The 18,051-nt window shown below is 38.9% G+C and overlaps 1 long non-coding RNA gene across 1 annotated transcript in view; it reads right to left on the bottom strand.

The window, feature by feature from the left end:
* The window catches only part of LOC146660214 (uncharacterized), a 28,343-nt gene extending 11,902 nt beyond the window's left edge, over positions 1-16,441 (bottom strand). The window contains exon 1 of the long non-coding RNA XR_014913505.1: positions 16,359-16,441. This is a non-coding gene — a long non-coding RNA (uncharacterized LOC146660214). The remainder of the gene's footprint in view (positions 1-16,358) is intronic.
* Between the last annotated feature and the right edge of the window lie 1,610 nt (positions 16,442-18,051).

Here is an 18,051-nt window from a genome sequence, read left to right as displayed (position 1 = left end):
TGGCATTACCTTGGCCTCCAGTAACTCTGTGAGGAACCTTGGAGTCATTTTTGACCAGGGTATGTCCTTCAACGCACATATTAAACAAATATGTAAGACTGCTTTCTTCCATTTGCGCAACATCTCTAAAATTAGAAATATCCTGTCTTAGAGTGATGCTGAAAAACTAGTTCACACATTTATTACTTCCAGGCTGGACTACTGTAATTCATTATTATCAGGATATCCTAAAAACTCCCTGGAAAGCCTTCAGTTAATCCAAAATGCTGCAGCAAGAGTACTGACAGGGACTCGAAAGAGAGAGTATATTTCTTCTGTATTGGCTTCCATTCATTGGCTTCCTGTTAAATCCAGAATTGAATTCAAAATCCTGCTCCTCACATACAAGGTCTTAAATAATCAGGCCCCATCTTATCTTAATGTCCTTGTAGTACCATATCACCCTATTACAGCACTTCGCTCTCGCTCTGCAGGCCTACTTGTTGTTCCTAGAGCATTTAAAAGTAGAATGGGAGGGAGAGCCTTCAGTTTTCAGGCCCCTCTTCTGTGGAACCAGCTTCCAGTTTGGATTTGGGAGACAGACGCTATCTCTACTTTCAAGATTAGGCTTAAAATTTTCCTTTTTGTTAAAGCATATAACTAGGGCTGGACCAGGTGACAATGAATCCTCCCTTAGTTATGCTGCAATAGACGTAGGCTGCCGGGGATTCCCATGATGCATTGAGTCTTTCCTTTCCAGTCACCTTTCTCACTCACTATGTGTTAATAGACCTCTCTGCATTGAATCATATCTGTTACTAATCTCTGTCTCTCTTCCACAACATGTCTTTATCCTGTTTTCCTTCTCACCCCAACCAGTTGCAGCAGATGGCCCCGCCCCTCCCTGAGCCTGATTCTGCCGGAGGTTTCTTCCTGTTAAAAGGGAGTTTTTCCTTCCCACTGTCGCCAAAGTGCTTGCTCATAGGGGGTCATATGATTGTTGGGTTTTTCTCTGTAGCTATTATTGTACGATCTACTGTACAATATAAAGCGCCTTGAGGCGACTGTTGTTGTGATTTGGCACTATATAAATGATATTGAATTGAATTAATTTGAATTGAATTGATGTCTGTTACTCAACAGATTGATAGCTAGCTGGGGGTTCAAGAGTCACTAGAGCCGGCGAGAACAGTGGATTCCCGGCACATCGTTTTCAGACCTCTCGTGGGCTTTTGCTACTCAGGTTAAACATGATATATAACTCACTTAGATAACTTAAAAATGTTATTGTTTGGCTTTTTCCAGTGTTTTATTTGTTCCTGAGTTAATCTGTTTGTCTAAGTTTAAAGTTATTAGATTAAATTAGATTAGATTTAATCCCTCACACAGTAGCATTTTGGATCAACTAAAGGCTTTTTGGGGAGTTTTAGGACATCCTGATAATAATGAAATACACTAGTCCAGTCTAGAAGTAATAAGTGAACAAAGTAGTTGTTAATGTCACTCTGAGAAAGAATGCTTTAAATTTTGGAGATTTTGTGCAAAGGGAAGAAAGCAGTCCTACATATGTGTTTAATATGCACATTGAAGGACATATCCTCATTAAAAATGACTCCAAGATTTCTCAAAGTGTTACTGGAGTCCAAGATAATCGCTCCCAACATCTTGAGTTGAGAGCAAAAGCTCTGTCTCATTCATTGCATAACCCAGTGTGTCATGCACCTCCACCAAAGTACAAAGTACACCTGAGGCATGGCCTGAAATCCTTATTTAAAATCACTGTGTAATTGAGCAAATGAGTAGTTATACCCATGCACCTTTACACATGTCCAGAAATATAACTTTAAGGATCGTTTTCCTCTTACCACTTCCTCTTTACCACTAAAATGAATCATAATGAACACTGGAGTTAAGCAGATAAATAGAAAAATATGATCACATTCATCATACTCACATTAGTCAGACTGCATTTCACTGAAGAAGGAAATTAAACCCTACACCTACTTCTCTGCCCCATTTGTCAGAAGAGTTGCACTAAGTTTAGCCAATGCTGGTGAACTGAAGCTCTTAAAATGTAGGAATGAAATGCTCTATAATTTCAACGAAGTCTCAGGTCTAATAGACTGTAGATTATATACAAGAAACATGGCATTGGCCTGTAAATGGCCTGTATTTGTAGAGTGCTTTACTTAGTCCCTAAGGACCCCAAAGCGCTTTACATATCCAGTCTCCCACCCATTCACACACTGGTGATGGAAAGCTAGTAGCCACAGCCACCCTGGGGTGCACTAACAGAGGCGAGGCTGCCGGACACTGGCGCCACCGGGCCCTCTGACCACCACCAGTAGGCAACGGGTGAAGTGTCTTGCCCAAGGACACAACGACCAAGACTGTCCAAGCCGGGGCTCGAACTGGCAACCTTCCGATTACAAGGCGAACTCCCAACTCTTGAGCCACGATCACCCCATGGCATTTGCAGAAATAAACAACCAAACAAATAAATAAATAAAATCAGTCAAGGATGTCTGTAGTGGAATGACCTTGGCTAATACAGCCAAGGCTAAACTGGTTGCCAAAGACTCTGTCTTATCCAATCAGTATTTTTGTTCATATTCAAGAACTTACTTTTTTCCTGTTGTCCCTTGTGCAGGATATTATCATTACTTTTGCGTGCTGTAGTATATTGTAAGACAATTTATAGTCACCTGGGGTGAATGCTTCATGAAAGCCATATTTACAGAAATGAAAATATTAAATACAGATTGCGTTGTTCCTAGCAATGAATATAGCAGCTTGTTTGATCTTCCATATATACACATTCATTGAAATGCAAGAAAACCCAGACTGGCACATAATTTTGGTGGCTCTTCATAAAACATAACAATATGTTACATAACAACACTAGAACATTTCCTGATGCATGTCATTGATTTTAATGATCTAAATTAAAAAACTTAGAAGGTAATCCCTCTTTAGAGTTGCAATTTTATTACTGAAATGTTTTCTCAGGCTACAGAGAGGTACATTTATGTATAAAATAACACCTATAGTCTTATTTAGTTAATAGCCTAGATAATACTATGTCCCAGGGACCCACATTAGTCGTGCCAGTTCTTCAATGTCATTTGCTGCAGACCAAATCAAATCAAATCACTTTTATTGTCACATCACATGTGCAGGTACATTGGTACAGCACATGTGAGTGAAATTCTTGTGTGCGAGCTTCACAAGCAACAGAGTTGTGAGTTGTGCAGACCTGCATAAAAGAAAAATCAGTGGATTATGCAACCTGGCATAGTCCATGTTGATTTGTACAGGGTGTTATAACAGGGGTTATTTTCCAAAAGAAATTGTCATTGTCAGTTAATAGTAAATATTTTTGGGTTATATAGTAGACAGTGATTTAACTATAGTAGAGGACCAGAGCTAAAGCTGTATTAACTAGTCAATATGGGGAAATCGGACAACCACAGAGACAGGACAGGGAGAAACCAGTAAAGACCTGCTGTACAAGAGGGACACAAAGCACTGCGGTTTGCGTATTGACTAGTTAATACAAATGTTTACCAGCCAGAGGTGGAGGAGGCCCAGTACCCTAACAAACGACTCACAGACCGGTACCTGCCCGTGGCCTGGGGGTTGGGGACCGCTGGTGTAGGGTCCTGTCATGGTGTTGTTGTCAGTGTGTGTAGCTGGCAGCGAGAGAGAGCTGCAGCCAACTGTGTGTATACAGCAACCAACAAATAAACAATGCTGCAAAGCATGAAGGTGCACCCGGGTCTGTCATGGTAATTTACATTTGCCATCAAGTATCGACCAAGGATCCACCATGGTAATGTCAAGGTGACCATTTTAGTTTGATCTTTACACTGTAAAGATTTAGGAGATTGTGGGGGTGGATATAGGACTGTACTCAATTTTGTTTAAATTAAAACAGATAAATACAATACAATAAGCTAGAAGGCAAACTGCTTGTGATTATAGTAGAAAACAACATTTCAGTTCAGTTTTATTTATATAGGTAAAAATCACAACAGTTCCCCTAAGGGGCTTTGCACTGGAAGGTAAATTTAGGCAAAATGTAAGAGTCCTTTGCACAGGTCTTGATTTCAGACAAATTGAGCAAGTGACATGATTTCAAACAACACTTTTACATTTCAACAAACTTTTGTGTGAGTTTTCAGTTTAACTTGTACAAATACATGTACAAATACAGTTTCCTAAACAAAGGCCCAGCAGGAAGTCCATGAATATTTGTCTACAGGCATACAATCACAAAGGAGCAATCAAGCAGCCTTGAAGGAAAATGAACAGGCAAACAGCTTGGCAAAACTTTCTAGGGTCTTTTCTTTTCATCCTAATTAGGTTATTGATTTGCACTTCAACTGTAATCATCATTTTAGGTGGTATAATACTAATGTTTAGGAGAAAAGTGAACTTATTTCTTTTAGGGGAAAAGTGTTCTATTTTTCAAATATTAGCTTCAGAAAAGTAAAGAGATACATTACGTTCAATACACGCAAATATATATGCAATCTATGCAAATCAAACCATACTGTTCAGATGTTATGTGTAATAATTAGAAGTTTGAACATGCTTGTTAAACTTTATTTCATACTTGCACAAAAACCTTTGTTGGTGATGACAGCTTCAAGACACAACCTGTATGGAGAAACTAGTACCATGCATTGCTCAGGTGTGATTTTGGCCTACTCTTCTTGAAATGCTGAAGGTTCTCTGGGCCCCTTCTGTTAACTCTGAGCTTTAGTTTTTTCCATAGATTTTCAAATCAGGTCATGTGATTGGCTGGGCCATTCTGACGGGGAGGTTTTTTCTGAAACCAATTGGGAGTTTCCTTGACTGTTTGTTTGGGATCATTGTTTTGCTGAAACATCCACCCTCATTTCATCTTCATCATCCTGGTAGATGGCAGCAGATTTTTATTAAAAATGCCTTGGTACATTTTTCAATTTGTCCTTCCTTCACTTATATAATAAGTGAAGGAAGTGTAACAGGGCTGCATGCTGGAAAAATAGCCCTACACTATGATGTTCCCACCTCCAGCTTTTTTATAGGCTACCATTTGGGACTGAGCCAGCTGATATTACTTTGCAGTAATTGGTAGGATTGCTTTCTAATTACTGATTGATTTTAGTTAGTGCCCTGACTTTCCTGCATTTTTGGACTTCTCTTTCTTCATTTGTTCAATACCTTTTCCCCGTGTCATTTCTTATTATTACTGATAACTTCTAATTCTAGTTTCTGGACATCTATGGTTTTATTTCTTTTGCATGTGTGGATTGCATGGGTTGTTACAGACATCTGATGAGAATTTCAAGTCAATGGTACTTTTAGAAATATTTGAATTTAGAAAATTGATGATGTGTTCAATACTTATGTTATAATACTTATGTTATTATTAAAGGAAATTATGTGATCCCTGCTGCATTCATAAATTTGATCAACAACACATGGACAGTCTTGATAATATATTTTTAATGGCGGTTTCATTTTAATGAAGAGTCAGAATTTCAACCAAAATCAAGAAAAAGCATGTTATATGAAAGTTATAAATTGATTTTCATGCAATTCAGTGAAATAAGCATTTGATCCCCAACAAGAAAGCAAGTCAGTACTTGGTGTATAAACCCTTGTTGGCAAACACAGTGGTGAGACATTTCTGTAGCACTGTCCATTACAGCTCAGTAATAAAGCGGCAATATCAGGTTAACAAGGGGGGAAACAAGAGTGTAAAAATGTTGTAATTTTTAAGTTATATCATGGTAGCACCAGAGGTTACAGTCGGGTAATATTACACTGAAATTTGTATAACTGGATAATAAGGGCACCAAAAACAGAGGTAATAATGTGGAAATACAGCTTGGTAATAATAATGGTCTAATTAGAAATTATTACGTTATTACTGTGTGCTCGGTGTAATTTTGCCAGAGTTTCCAACACTGACAAGTCTAAACTTACAGACTTTTATGCTTAAAGTCAGATGTTTCAGCCAAGCTATATTCATGACTGCAAGACTGCATATGTCATTGTGGTCGTAAACAAAGTATAAAATCTTAACCATTCTCTGTCTTCTACCTCTTCCAACCAGCATTCCAGATTGTTTCAAAATATACACAGTAACTGTGGGCCTTCAAACCCATTTGAATCACAGTTTGTGGGTTGAACCAAAGTTAAACAGAGGTTTGACACACTGACTGATTGGGAAAACCAATAAGACCTTTTACACTACACCTACGTAGTCTGATAATTCTTTCTGCAACAGATTTGACTCATCAGTGCAGTAAGGTAAAGCTCAAAGAACATGCAAACATTGTTGATTTCAAGCCACAATGTTGTAGAACACACACCAGACTCAGAGTGATCAGTTTTACTGAAAGATCTTCAATAATAGTCAAAGGCAGATGTTAATGCCAGTTTTAAAACTGTGTTTGCTCTTGATACTCCATAGTTATTATATTCTCAGTTTGTTATATTCTATTTTGTGCTTTTTGCCTCTCATCCATGGTCCTTTTTTGTCTAGCCTGCAGCTGTATTAAAACATCCTAAGGCTAGGGTGATATGAGAAATCGACCTTTCTCTTCCTCTCATGCTTTCATTTGCACAGCATTAGCTTCAAGTGCAAGACTCTCAAGTGCAGATTTTCGCATTTCAGTGCAGTCGATCATGTGCCTTCTTGCATCACTATTTTGATTTTAAAAAATTATAAATAAACAAAAAATCATCAACCCTAAATGATGGCCAGCAAGCTACAATTCACAGGAACCATCCACAACCCAAATCTATGTATATTTATCAGTCACTAGGTAAAGCGTAAAGGGTTGGCCTTTTTTGCATTCCAAAAAATTGTAATTTTAGTATTTAAGTAATTACATTAATTTAAATTAATTAGCAGGCAGCACGGTGGCACGGTGGTTAGCACTGCTGCCGCACAGCAATGACGGTCCTGAGTTCAATTCCACCATCAGGCCGGGGTCTTTCTGTGTGGAGTTTGCATGTTCTCCCCGTGTTCGCGTGGGTTCTCTCCGGGTACTCCGGCTTCCTCCCACCGTCCGAAGACATGCAGCTTGTGGGGATAGGTTAATTGGATAATCCAAATTGCCACTAGGTGTGAACGTGCGAGTGAGTGTGAATGGTTGTCTGTCCCTGTGTGTTGGCCCTGCGACAGACTGGCAACCTGTCCAGGGTGTACCCTGCCTCTCGCCCTATGACAGCTGGGATAGGCTCCCGCACCCCTGAAAAGGAGAAGCGGAAGCGAATGGATGGATGATTTAATTAGCATCAATTTGAATACATCTTTTAAATTGATATATTTCACATATATTTCACAAATTATGGTTATGAAGACTATACTATTATAATTCATTATTCATTATAATAGTAAATTATATTTATAGATAATTAGATTAGTTATTCTATTTTGTCATAATCAATAAAAATCTTAATTTATGCATTTCATTTGTTTGTGAATTTTGTATAACAGTTTATATCAAATTACATTCATGCAAGAAAGGAAGGAAGGAAGGAAAATAGCAGATCACCACCAAATGTGTATTCTGCCAACATTAGTCTTCTGCTAAAACCAGGAAAAGACCCTGTATTTCCCACGAGCTATCGTCCAATATCCCTCATTATTTTGACCTTAAAATAATCTGCAAAGCTCTCTCAAAGAGATTAGAGAAGATAACCCCCCTCTTAATACATCCTGACCAAACTGGTTTCATAAAAGCCAGGGACTCATCAACAAATACATATAGATTACGTAATTTAATAGACTATTATGTAGTAAATAAACTGAAGCCACAATATTGTCTCTACATGTAGAAAAAGCATTTGACAGTTAACTGGAATTTTTTATTTGCAACTTTACACAAATTTGGTTCTGGAAACGCCTTCATAAACAGGTTAAAAATATTATTAATAAAAGTATTATTATATTATTATAATAATTCCCCAACAGCTTGTGTCAGCACAAATGACCAAACATGCTCCAGCTTCTTTCTCCTGAGGGGCACCAGGCAGGGATGCCCAATCTCTCCTTCACTGTTTGTAATTTTTATCGAACCACTAGCAGCAGCAATTAGACAGGTTAAAGTAATTAAGGGCATAAAATGCAAGAATGCAGAACATAAAATCAGTGTTTGTGCAGATGATGTTTCCTTCAACACTCACAAACCACTCTCACTTAGGTAATTACATTAATAAACTCTTTTTCAAGAGTTTCCGATTATTCAACAAAATGGTTAAAATCTACACTTCTTCTGATTAATTGCTCCTTCCATCATTCTTTTTCTACACAACTGGAATTTGGAAATATTAAATATTTAGGTATTAACGTTTCTCCTAAGCTTACAGATGTAGCTCAATTAAACCACATCCCACTTTTTAAAAAAGTAGAAGATTATCTGGCTAGATGGAAATCTCTACCGATATCACTCATGGGAAGGGTCACTTCAATAAAATGATGGTCTTGCCAAGAATCAATTATTTATTTTCAATGATCCCAAGAAAACCATCACCAGATTGGTTTAGGTCTATGGAATCCTTTAGAAATTTCTTTGGAAAGATAAACCAACACACATTAAAAATGCTACAAAGGACCAAGATTAAATGAGGATTAGATCTGCCTAACTTTCAACACTACTTCTTAGCCAACAGGCTACAAGTCATCTCAGGATTGTTAAAATATATACCCTCTGAGCACTGGCTAGATGTAGAAAAGGCACTAGGCAGTAATATAGAGATTTCAGACCTACCATTTATCAGCTCAAACATCAAATAACATGTATGCTTCAAAAGCATCAATATTAGCTCCTCTCTGACAGCATGGTGGGAGTTTCTAAAAATGACAGAGTGTTCATGCCAACGTACAGCTATTTAGAACAACCCTACAGAACAATCATATGATTAACTTCCCAGATTGGAGTTGTAAAGAAATTAAATACTTGAAAAATATATTCAAAGGAACAAACGTTATTTCATTTCACAGACTAGTGTCTGGGATGCTAGGCCTCCCTCCTTCTGCAGGACTGGGTGTGGTCTGCTTGTCTCCACCCCAGAGTAAAGGAAAACATCTCCTGGGAGTGTTGGTGCCTTGACCTGGAGGTATAGAGTATGTCTGGGGAGTGTGAGTGTTTGTACAATGTTCATTTCTGTGTGTCTCCATGTTGGGCAAGTGCTGAGGATTTGTATATGTGCGCATGAGGGTGGGAATGTATGTTTGTGTCTTTGTGTGCCTGTTTGTTGGTGTTTATGTCGGTGTTTAGTGCCACACCTACTATTAGACAGTCACATGGAGAAACCTTGTGAATACAAGTGTGCGCATGCACATAAGTGTGCATACAAGTGTGAACACAGGTGTTCACAGACACACACTATTTTCTTTGGTTGGTGCCTTTAAACATATCATGCATTGTCGCTCTTGTGTGCTGCTCAGTAACATTCAATATTTCATATTTAGTGTTACTTATGCTTATGTTGGTTGTTGCTGTGGTTTCCCTGTGTTGTTCTCTCTTTGGTTGTTTTTTTTTCCAGCTGGTGATCAAGTGGAAAGAGTGCTTGCAAGTGGATTTTTAGTGTCTCTCTTCCCCTCTGTTTTTCTCTCTTTCTATATAAATAATAAAGATCGGACAATCGAAATAAAGATGGAAGAAACTATGACAATCAAGTGGACCAAGTATAGCAAAAGCTGTAATGAACCACTTGGGAAAATAAATCTCTTGGGCATGAAATGCAAAAAGAAAGGAAACGAAAATTATATTCATGCAGACAGTTACTGTATTGTCAAAAATACTTAAGAAAGGTTTTGGGTATGTTTATATTTTAAGATGAATAACATGGAAAGAAAGGTAGGCAGATTAGAGCATGAATTATTCAACTGGACTTGTTCAAACCAATAATATTTGAGTTTAATTGAATGTGTGTTCAGTGTTCTCATACACCACATTCTGGTACTGCTATTCTAGTATTTGCAGTTGACTCTAAGCTTCCCTGCATGACATGACACCAGGGTGAAAGTAAAAAGCAAGTGTTGCTGCCAACTGCACACCAGGCAATCATCTGTTCAACAAAACCTCTTTTAAAAGACACTACCACCCTATCATGACTAGAGGCATCCATCACTTCATCTTCCCAAGAGGAGCTGCTGCACTTAAAAGTCTATCCTAATATTCTCTGTAACCTTCCATACACCTTGGAAATCTCTTTTCTTCAGAGTCTCAAAAAATGTGTCAGTGGGCATTTTTTACAGTGGCCCTGGGAGGCCAAAACACTACAACTTAATAAAGCAAAAAGAAATAGAAAAAAAACACTACAGAAATTGTTGTAACTGTTGCATCAGGTTATTGTGTCCCCTAAAGCTCTTCTGTTGTGTTTTATGACCTTTAATTTATGTATGCTTCTTTTGTCACCTTTTTTTGTTGTTGTTTGTTTTGTTGTCTTATAATTCTGTTTGTGGTAGGGTGTGGTTCAGCTACAGGGGAGGGGTGGAGCAGCGGGTTTAGGGTGTGGTGTGAGGGGAGGCCAGCTGTCACAGCCAGCAAGCGTCATCTACGGTGCCTTGAGAAGGCACCGTTAGCTCATCTAACGGTGCCTTCTCAATTTTAGTAGCTGCCAGGGCCGGAGGAAGACAGTTGATCAGAGTAGCTGACAGGAGAGGAGTTGGCAGTGGGAATCCATGTCACTTGCCCTCCAACACCCTCCCTCAGTCCAGGAAAAACATACCGGTGAAGTGTCAAGGGGGTACATGCCAAGCATGCTGGAGAAAACTGGGAGGAAAGTCCAAGCGCAGCAAAAAGTTCAGTTCAGTACATTCTGGACCTGAGAGCAAAGCTACACAATTTGGGTAGGTTATTACCAGAAAATTTGCTCCATGCCCAGAAACATCAGCAGTGCCTGTATAACAAAGGAGCTAGACTCGGGCAATTTGTTTTCGATGTTTAGCACACAGCAATTTCCTGCTGTCTCCAGCATGACACACTGACCCAAGTGCAAGTTTTATTACATGAACTCTAGGTTCTCTCCATAGCAACAACTGTTAATTTTTCAGTCTGACAAAATCTATGTTCTGCTGCATGTGGTTCTTACTGTCTTCCAGCATACCATGAGATACCATGATGTTGATATAAATGTTCAACAAGGATACCTGTGAAAAGCCTAGATTAGTAGACGGATGAAAAGTAACACTTCAACACCATGGTGAGGGCTTTAAAAAAAAAAAGCTAAAATTCTTGAGGGGAAAAAACTAACCAAACCTGCTTGGCATTATGTGAAAATCTAACTGCCCCTAACTGGTTGTACCACCCTGGCAGAAAGAACTATAATAAAGTTCCAGGAATTTTGACTTTTCTTTATAGAATTGCATATGTCAGCGACATTGAAGCGTTTTCAAGCATGAATGCCCTGTTTAAAGCCATACCAGAGTCTGGACTTTTGACTAGGCCACTTGGAGCTTTCAGTCTATTTTTTTCTGAGCTATTCATACGTGCACTTACTGATGTGTTTCAGATCATTGTGATCATTGTCCTGCTGCATAACCCAGAGCACTTCAACTTCAGGGCACAAACTGACATGGCTGGACATTATGCTTCAGGATTTTCTGCTAAGGAGAGTAGAGTTCATGTTTAAAATATAAAGGCCTAGATGGTCCTAGAGGGTCAATGAGTGAGGTTTATTTTGATCGAAAAGCACTTCAAAACACTAAAACACAATTTCTGACAGGTGGTAATTATTTAAAATTGCTTTTGAAGACATTGAGTTTCCTACCGTAACTATCAACTGCTCTGTTTTGGTTGCTCTGAGTAAAGAAATATTCATTATCTTCCCCCAGAAATTCACTGGGATGTATCAATGGAAGCCCTGTTGTGCTGGCAAGTGAGCAATGCTTTCGCCTTACCGAGCATAAATATGATATTGATTAGTCATTCTGCACAGCTTTCACTGTCATTTTTCTGCCCAGCTTGCCATGAAAAATTAGTAGACAGTAATCACTCAGAATCCTGCAGGCAATAGCATCCACCATTAAAGATGGGCCAGTATGGAACCCAATAAATCATAGTCACACACTCACGCCAGATCTACCTGTCACCATGAAGGATTCAGCAAGTAGAGTGTGGAAATATTGCCTTGTTATTTGTTGGTCTAAAAATCAGGTCAGGTAGTATGTGTTTTCCCGCCTCCCCTTCATTTCTTTTCTTCTTTCTTTGGGTACAGTTTGGTTTTAGGTTTCCAGATCGTTGTAGTTTCAAGCTATTCCAATCACAGTCATAAATCAAAGAGTTGGACCTAATATGTTTGATATTTTTCTCACAAGTTAGTAGAACTGGGCTGTTTCTTAGGAGTTGGAGTGAGAGCTAGAGCTTGTTTTACAGGCTATAAAACTTACAGCCTGACTCACAGCTGAAACCAAAAGAAAGATGGAATCACAAGTCTGCTCATACCAACATAAAAAAAAGGAACTTTAAAATCATGTCAGGGAAATGAGAATCCAGAATATTATTATATTTTCCTGACAAAGCAGTTATGAACAACAGAAGTGTATTCACAATTCTAACCAGATGAATACACATACTGTATGATATCATAGAAAGTGGATTCTCTGTTTCAGAGAAATAACAGTCTGAAATGTCCCAATAGATGGATACATTTACTTTCAAGAGATACCTCTTCAGTGGACAAAGTAATAGGAGAAGAGAGAGAGGTCACAGTGATATAACACTGCAAAGTTGACTGAGCTAAATAAAGGCCCCACAAACCACTAGATTAACTTATTATGTTTTTAAACACTGATAATTTTATAACTTTACCTGTGTTTTTTTATAAACATAAATGGTAAATGGCCTGTATTTATATAGCGCTTTACTAGTCCCTAAGGACCCCAAAGCACTTTACATATCCAGTCATCCACCCATTCACACACTGGTGATGGCAAGCTACATTGTAGCCACAGCCACCCTGGGGCGCACTGACAGAGGCGAGGCTGCCGGACACTGGCGCCACCGGGCCCTCTGACCACCACCAGTAGGCAACGGGTAAAGTGTCTTGCCCAAGGACACAACGACCGAGACTGTCCAAGCCGGGGCTCGAACTGGCAACCTTCCGATTACAAGGCGAACTCCCAACTCTTGAGCCATGATCGCCAAAATATGTCAACAGTATGAAAAAGCAACATATACAGTGGTTTTCTAAAGTCCTTTTCAATTTGATGTCACCATCCTAAATTAGGTCATATTTCTATATTCTGTAGATGTGGTTAAGCTTAAGCACAGAAACCAAAAAATAAACAAAGCCAAGTAAGGTCAAAGTCTAATATCACATTCTTCTTACTGAAAATATACCAATGTAAAATTTGTGATTGTATAACAATGTCACATTAAGTCTTCTAAAGGAAATAATTCACTTCAAAGGAAATATTATGAGTATTTGGAACATTTGGACTTGGACCACTGGTGAACCTTCCAAGGGTGTGCCTACCGAAATTATTCTAAGGATACATTAATTGCTTGGAAGCAGGGCTGTGCAGAGAGGTTTAAAGGGGCGGGTGCTCAAAGTTAAAAAGGGGCACATTGAACCAGGCTGAATAACAATAACACACATTTATCAAGAATCTAATATGGGCAACAAGGCAAAGCAAACGTAGCCGATGCTTTAACTGATGGGTACAATGTTGCTGTTGAGGGGTTGCTGTGGATAGTGCTGGAGGGCAGGGCTGTGTTGATCTGAGACTGTAAACATTAAAAAGTCCATAGGAGAGATGGTAGCTGATTAAACAAGTGTCATGAGATAATAACAAAATGCAAAGATTGGTGACAGCACTTGGAACCATAAGGCAACAAAAAACTGTGAGAAATAATTTAGGCTCTGCATGTGAATCACTCTTTGCTTCTCTTCTTCCTTCCATCCCATCATTTCATATATCACTCTCCACTTGCTGTCTATGTGAGAACAAGGCACAACTTGCTATTGCAATAAACTATAATCTAATTATCCACACCTAACAACTCTTGCACTTAATCTATAATAAAATGATGACAGAAAACTGTTATAGCCCTGCCTTTAGTAGCCTCACACAGCTCTACTGTTTCCTCCTCATGTCCTTACCAGCCATGTCTGGACGATATTATATCATGAGTAATATTTTTTTTAAAAATCCATCTAAATAAAACACACACATGCACGCACACACAGTGACATTTTAGACCTTCTTCAGAATACTGTATATACTATGGGCATCGTGGTGCTGATCCAGAATCTTTTTTTTTATTATTTATTACTAGAGCTACAATAATAAAGCAATGAGGAGGGGGAAGTAATAAATATGAAATAATAATAATGGATTGCATTTATATAGTGCTTTTCAAGACACCCAAAGCGCTTTACAATACCACTATTCATTCACTCTCACATTCATACACTGGTGGAGGCAGCTACAGTTGTAGCCACAGCTGCCCTGGGGCAGACTGACAGAAGCGAGGCTGCCATATCCGGTTGTTCAGTCTGACGTCACTAGCCGTGTCTGGGTCTAAACTCCGCTGCAGGTCCACATATCAAACGATCACTATGGCATTACTGAGAGTTGAAAAACTGTCTAAAGTCTTTCATCTTTAATAAAATGATCAGCGTTCTGTTCTACCAGGTGTAACAATTGAGTTTAACATCCAGGCATCCATGAAAACGGAATTTATGACATTTAACGGAGTTAGAAGTTAGCAGGGAGTTAGCTCGCTAGCTTCTATCTAAATACAATATAGCATGTCCTGACTGCGGGGTTTTGGAAACAAATTAAAACGTACAGCTCTGCTATCACTTCCAGCATAAATGAAGACAGAAAACTAAACAGCAGTGACGTTTGTAGGGTTACTGAAGTTGGGCTAGCTGGTATATAATGATGTGCTAGGTGACCGCTAGCGACACAGCTATGTTAGCATAATATAAACAAGCTAACTTTTTTTCCACTCGATAAAAGTTACCGTGAGTGTTCTCGGTGGTCAGAAACAAATGTAATCGCATGGCAGGATGCTGTAAAAGGACCAAACTTCAGCCAGGAGAACAACTGAGATAATCCATCCACAATACGAGGTTAGTCATTCATATACTGCTGCATAGGCTGGGCTGTAGTTACATCCTAAGGTTTTAAAGACTGAGCTTAAATAAATGATTAGTGGTAATAAAAGCCGAGGGAGGTCAACAGGGATCACTGACTGTTTTAGGAGCTTTTTGAGATCAAATAGAAGAAAATACATAACATTAAACATGTTAACAACACAAAAGCCATATTAAACGCAGACTACTTTAGACCCGGAAGTAGGATTCGTCGCGTCATCACTGAACAACCGGATTGGCCAACACCAGTAAGCAAGTAGGGTAAAGTGTCTTGCCCAAGGACACAACGACCAGGACCGAGAGCCCAGGGATCAAACCGGCGACCTTCCGGTTAGAGATGCGATTTCCAACCCCCTGAGCCACGGTCATAACGTCATCATGATGATTCCATTTGTTTCACTATCCTCTCTGTGCAGGGGCAAAGATTATTACATTTTTAAACTGTCTTTGTCTTATTTAAAATATAAATCTAATATAATTTGCTTCTTAATGTATGTTCTTTAAAATACAGCGTGTGTTTTTAACATATTATAATTATAATAATGCATAATTATGTGGACATGCATATTAGATCTTTTTTTAGTGAAATATAATCCCTCCAGAAAGGCAGGAAAAGCCCTGTAACTTGCTTTAAAACTAAATATGTTTCTAAATACTTTAAAACTAAATATGTTCCCTAAAACTGTGGCTGTGGGTGGCTGTAGCTCAGGTGGCAGAGCAGGTCAGCCACTAATCAGAAGGTCGGTGGTTTGATCCCAGGCTGCCTCCTGACTGCATGCAAAATATCCTTGGGCAAGATACTAACCCCATGTTTGCCTACTGGTGGTGGTCAGAGGGCCCGGTGGCGCCAGTGTCCGGCAGCCTCTCCTCTGTCAGTGCGCCCCAGGGCAGCTGTGGCTACAATGTAGCTTGCCATCGCCAGTGTGTGAATGTGTGTGTGAATGGGTGAATGACTGAATGTAGTGTGAAGCGCTTTGGGGTCCTTAGGGACTAGAAAAGCGCTATACAAATGCAGGCCATTTAAAACGGTGACAGAGCTACAGACCCATGACAGCCTTATACAGGTAGCCAGCAGCTATGACCAGCACTACATGTGCAGTTAATAAAAGGACAGATAATGTTTGTTGCGCTGTTGCACACACAGCACGCTTGTTTGTTTCAGTTCGTCAGTTGCTTGCAACAAGACAACTTACCAACGTGTACATAATAAGCTAATACTCCTGGTTGCTACACACTACAGTTTACGCTGTACACCTACTTACTGGTTTTGTCGCATCAGTCTGTGTCTCTGAGTTAACTTGTGTTTCTCCTGCAGCTCCGGACCGCAAAAAATGCGCGTGCTCTTTGTGAGCTTGTTCCCGGCTCGTAACCAGCGCGTTCTGCCGTCAAGGGCGATCATTGGTTAAATGTGATCATGTGACTGATGCAAGCCAGATCCTTTTATTTAGCAAAACTGTGATTAATAGTTAAATATTATTGTTGAGGGGCACAGACAGGACTCCGCACGCACACACACATTAAAAAAATAATAATAATATTTTTTTTTTAAAAAGGTGTCTCAACAAAAGGGCACCTTGGGCACCCATCAGGAAAGGGGCGGGTGCTCTCAAACTTGTGGCGCGGAGGCCACTTGCAGCCTGAGTCACGCCTTCTTTGCCGTATATTGATGTGAAGAAATATAATTCAATTTAGCCTTTGAAGTTACTTTTTTATTAAGGAGGATTCGTTTGTTGTTGAGTGCAATGTTTAAATAAGTTATTTAAAAAGCAAAAAATTATTTAATGAAGGCAATATGAGCAGAGAGTACAAAAATGTTGAGGAACTGGCTGTGTTAGTTCAGTGAAAGACTCGAAACTAATGTGCACACTCATGTCTGCATTTTTATCTTGTTAAATACAAACAAAAATATATCAGTTGTGCTGCCTGCCACGTGTCTGTCCAGAAAGACAGGACCAATTTGTTTATTTTTTAGTTCAATGAAAGGTGGTGGTTAAGAGTGGGAAAAAATGTGTGTTCAAGTTCGCAGTTTGATCTTGATCTCTAATATTTTAAATTAAAAAGACAAAAAAACAAAACAAAACACTACATTTTCTGAAATATTCCCAGGTGTTCTGTTGTTTGTTAATTTTTTTGTACTACTTGAACACTAAAGTGGCCCTCCAATGTGATGACAGTGCCAGCAGTGGGCCACAGATGCAGACGTTTGAGACCCTAAGGGGTGAAATTTATTTTTTTGTAATAGAAATGTATCTTTTACTGACATGATTTGGGCTCCAGAATTGAGATAAGCACCGTTTTTTAAGGGATTTCAGCTGTGTCTGGGCACCAAGACTTCAAGGTTAATTTCTACTAAATGAACATGTTTTCTTTTATTACAAGTGGCAGAGTCATTGTAATGCATGGAAAACATACTAACAATAGTTTCCCAGTGGAAGTGGATTGTAATAGTGGCTTTTCATGAAAGTTGTTAAATGGGGGTGAGTTGGAGGATATCAACTGCATACATGCAAATTTTGTAACAAATAACAGATGTGTTCTCTGTATACAAGCACTCTTTCCAATTAGAGTTGATAAAAAAAATCACATTATCTGAACAAGAGATTTTTGTTTTTGCCTTTGTAGCGTAGTGGTTAACACATTCTTTTGGCAAGTGAAAGGTCCAGCTGGATGAGCATCCAATGTAAAACTGCTAAATCAAATATATCCATTGTAGTGATTCTTTGTGTCAAATGAACAGCCAAAATAAGCTTTTATTTGTAGTATATGGTAAAAAGTGGACTGGGGCAGAAGACATGGTGGAGCCATGTTGGTGTGAAATCAGTGTAAAATTAAAGCTGTAATGGGAAAAGAAGTTCATAAAACAAACTATGCTGTGAACAAGATACTGTTATTGACTTAACTTTTATTAACTAAACTTCACTTTTGAGTCAAAAAATTGTCAGTCGTATACTTTCA

The sequence above is a fragment of the Rhamphochromis longiceps genome, linkage group LG10 (genome assembly GCF_057381845.1).
Source record: "Rhamphochromis longiceps isolate RC_006_pf linkage group LG10, R_longiceps_female_GT1.1, whole genome shotgun sequence".
Classification (NCBI taxonomy): domain Eukaryota; kingdom Metazoa; phylum Chordata; class Actinopteri; order Cichliformes; family Cichlidae; genus Rhamphochromis; species Rhamphochromis longiceps.
Note: the sequence above shows the minus strand (reverse complement) of the source record. Positions and strands in the feature narration are given on the sequence as shown.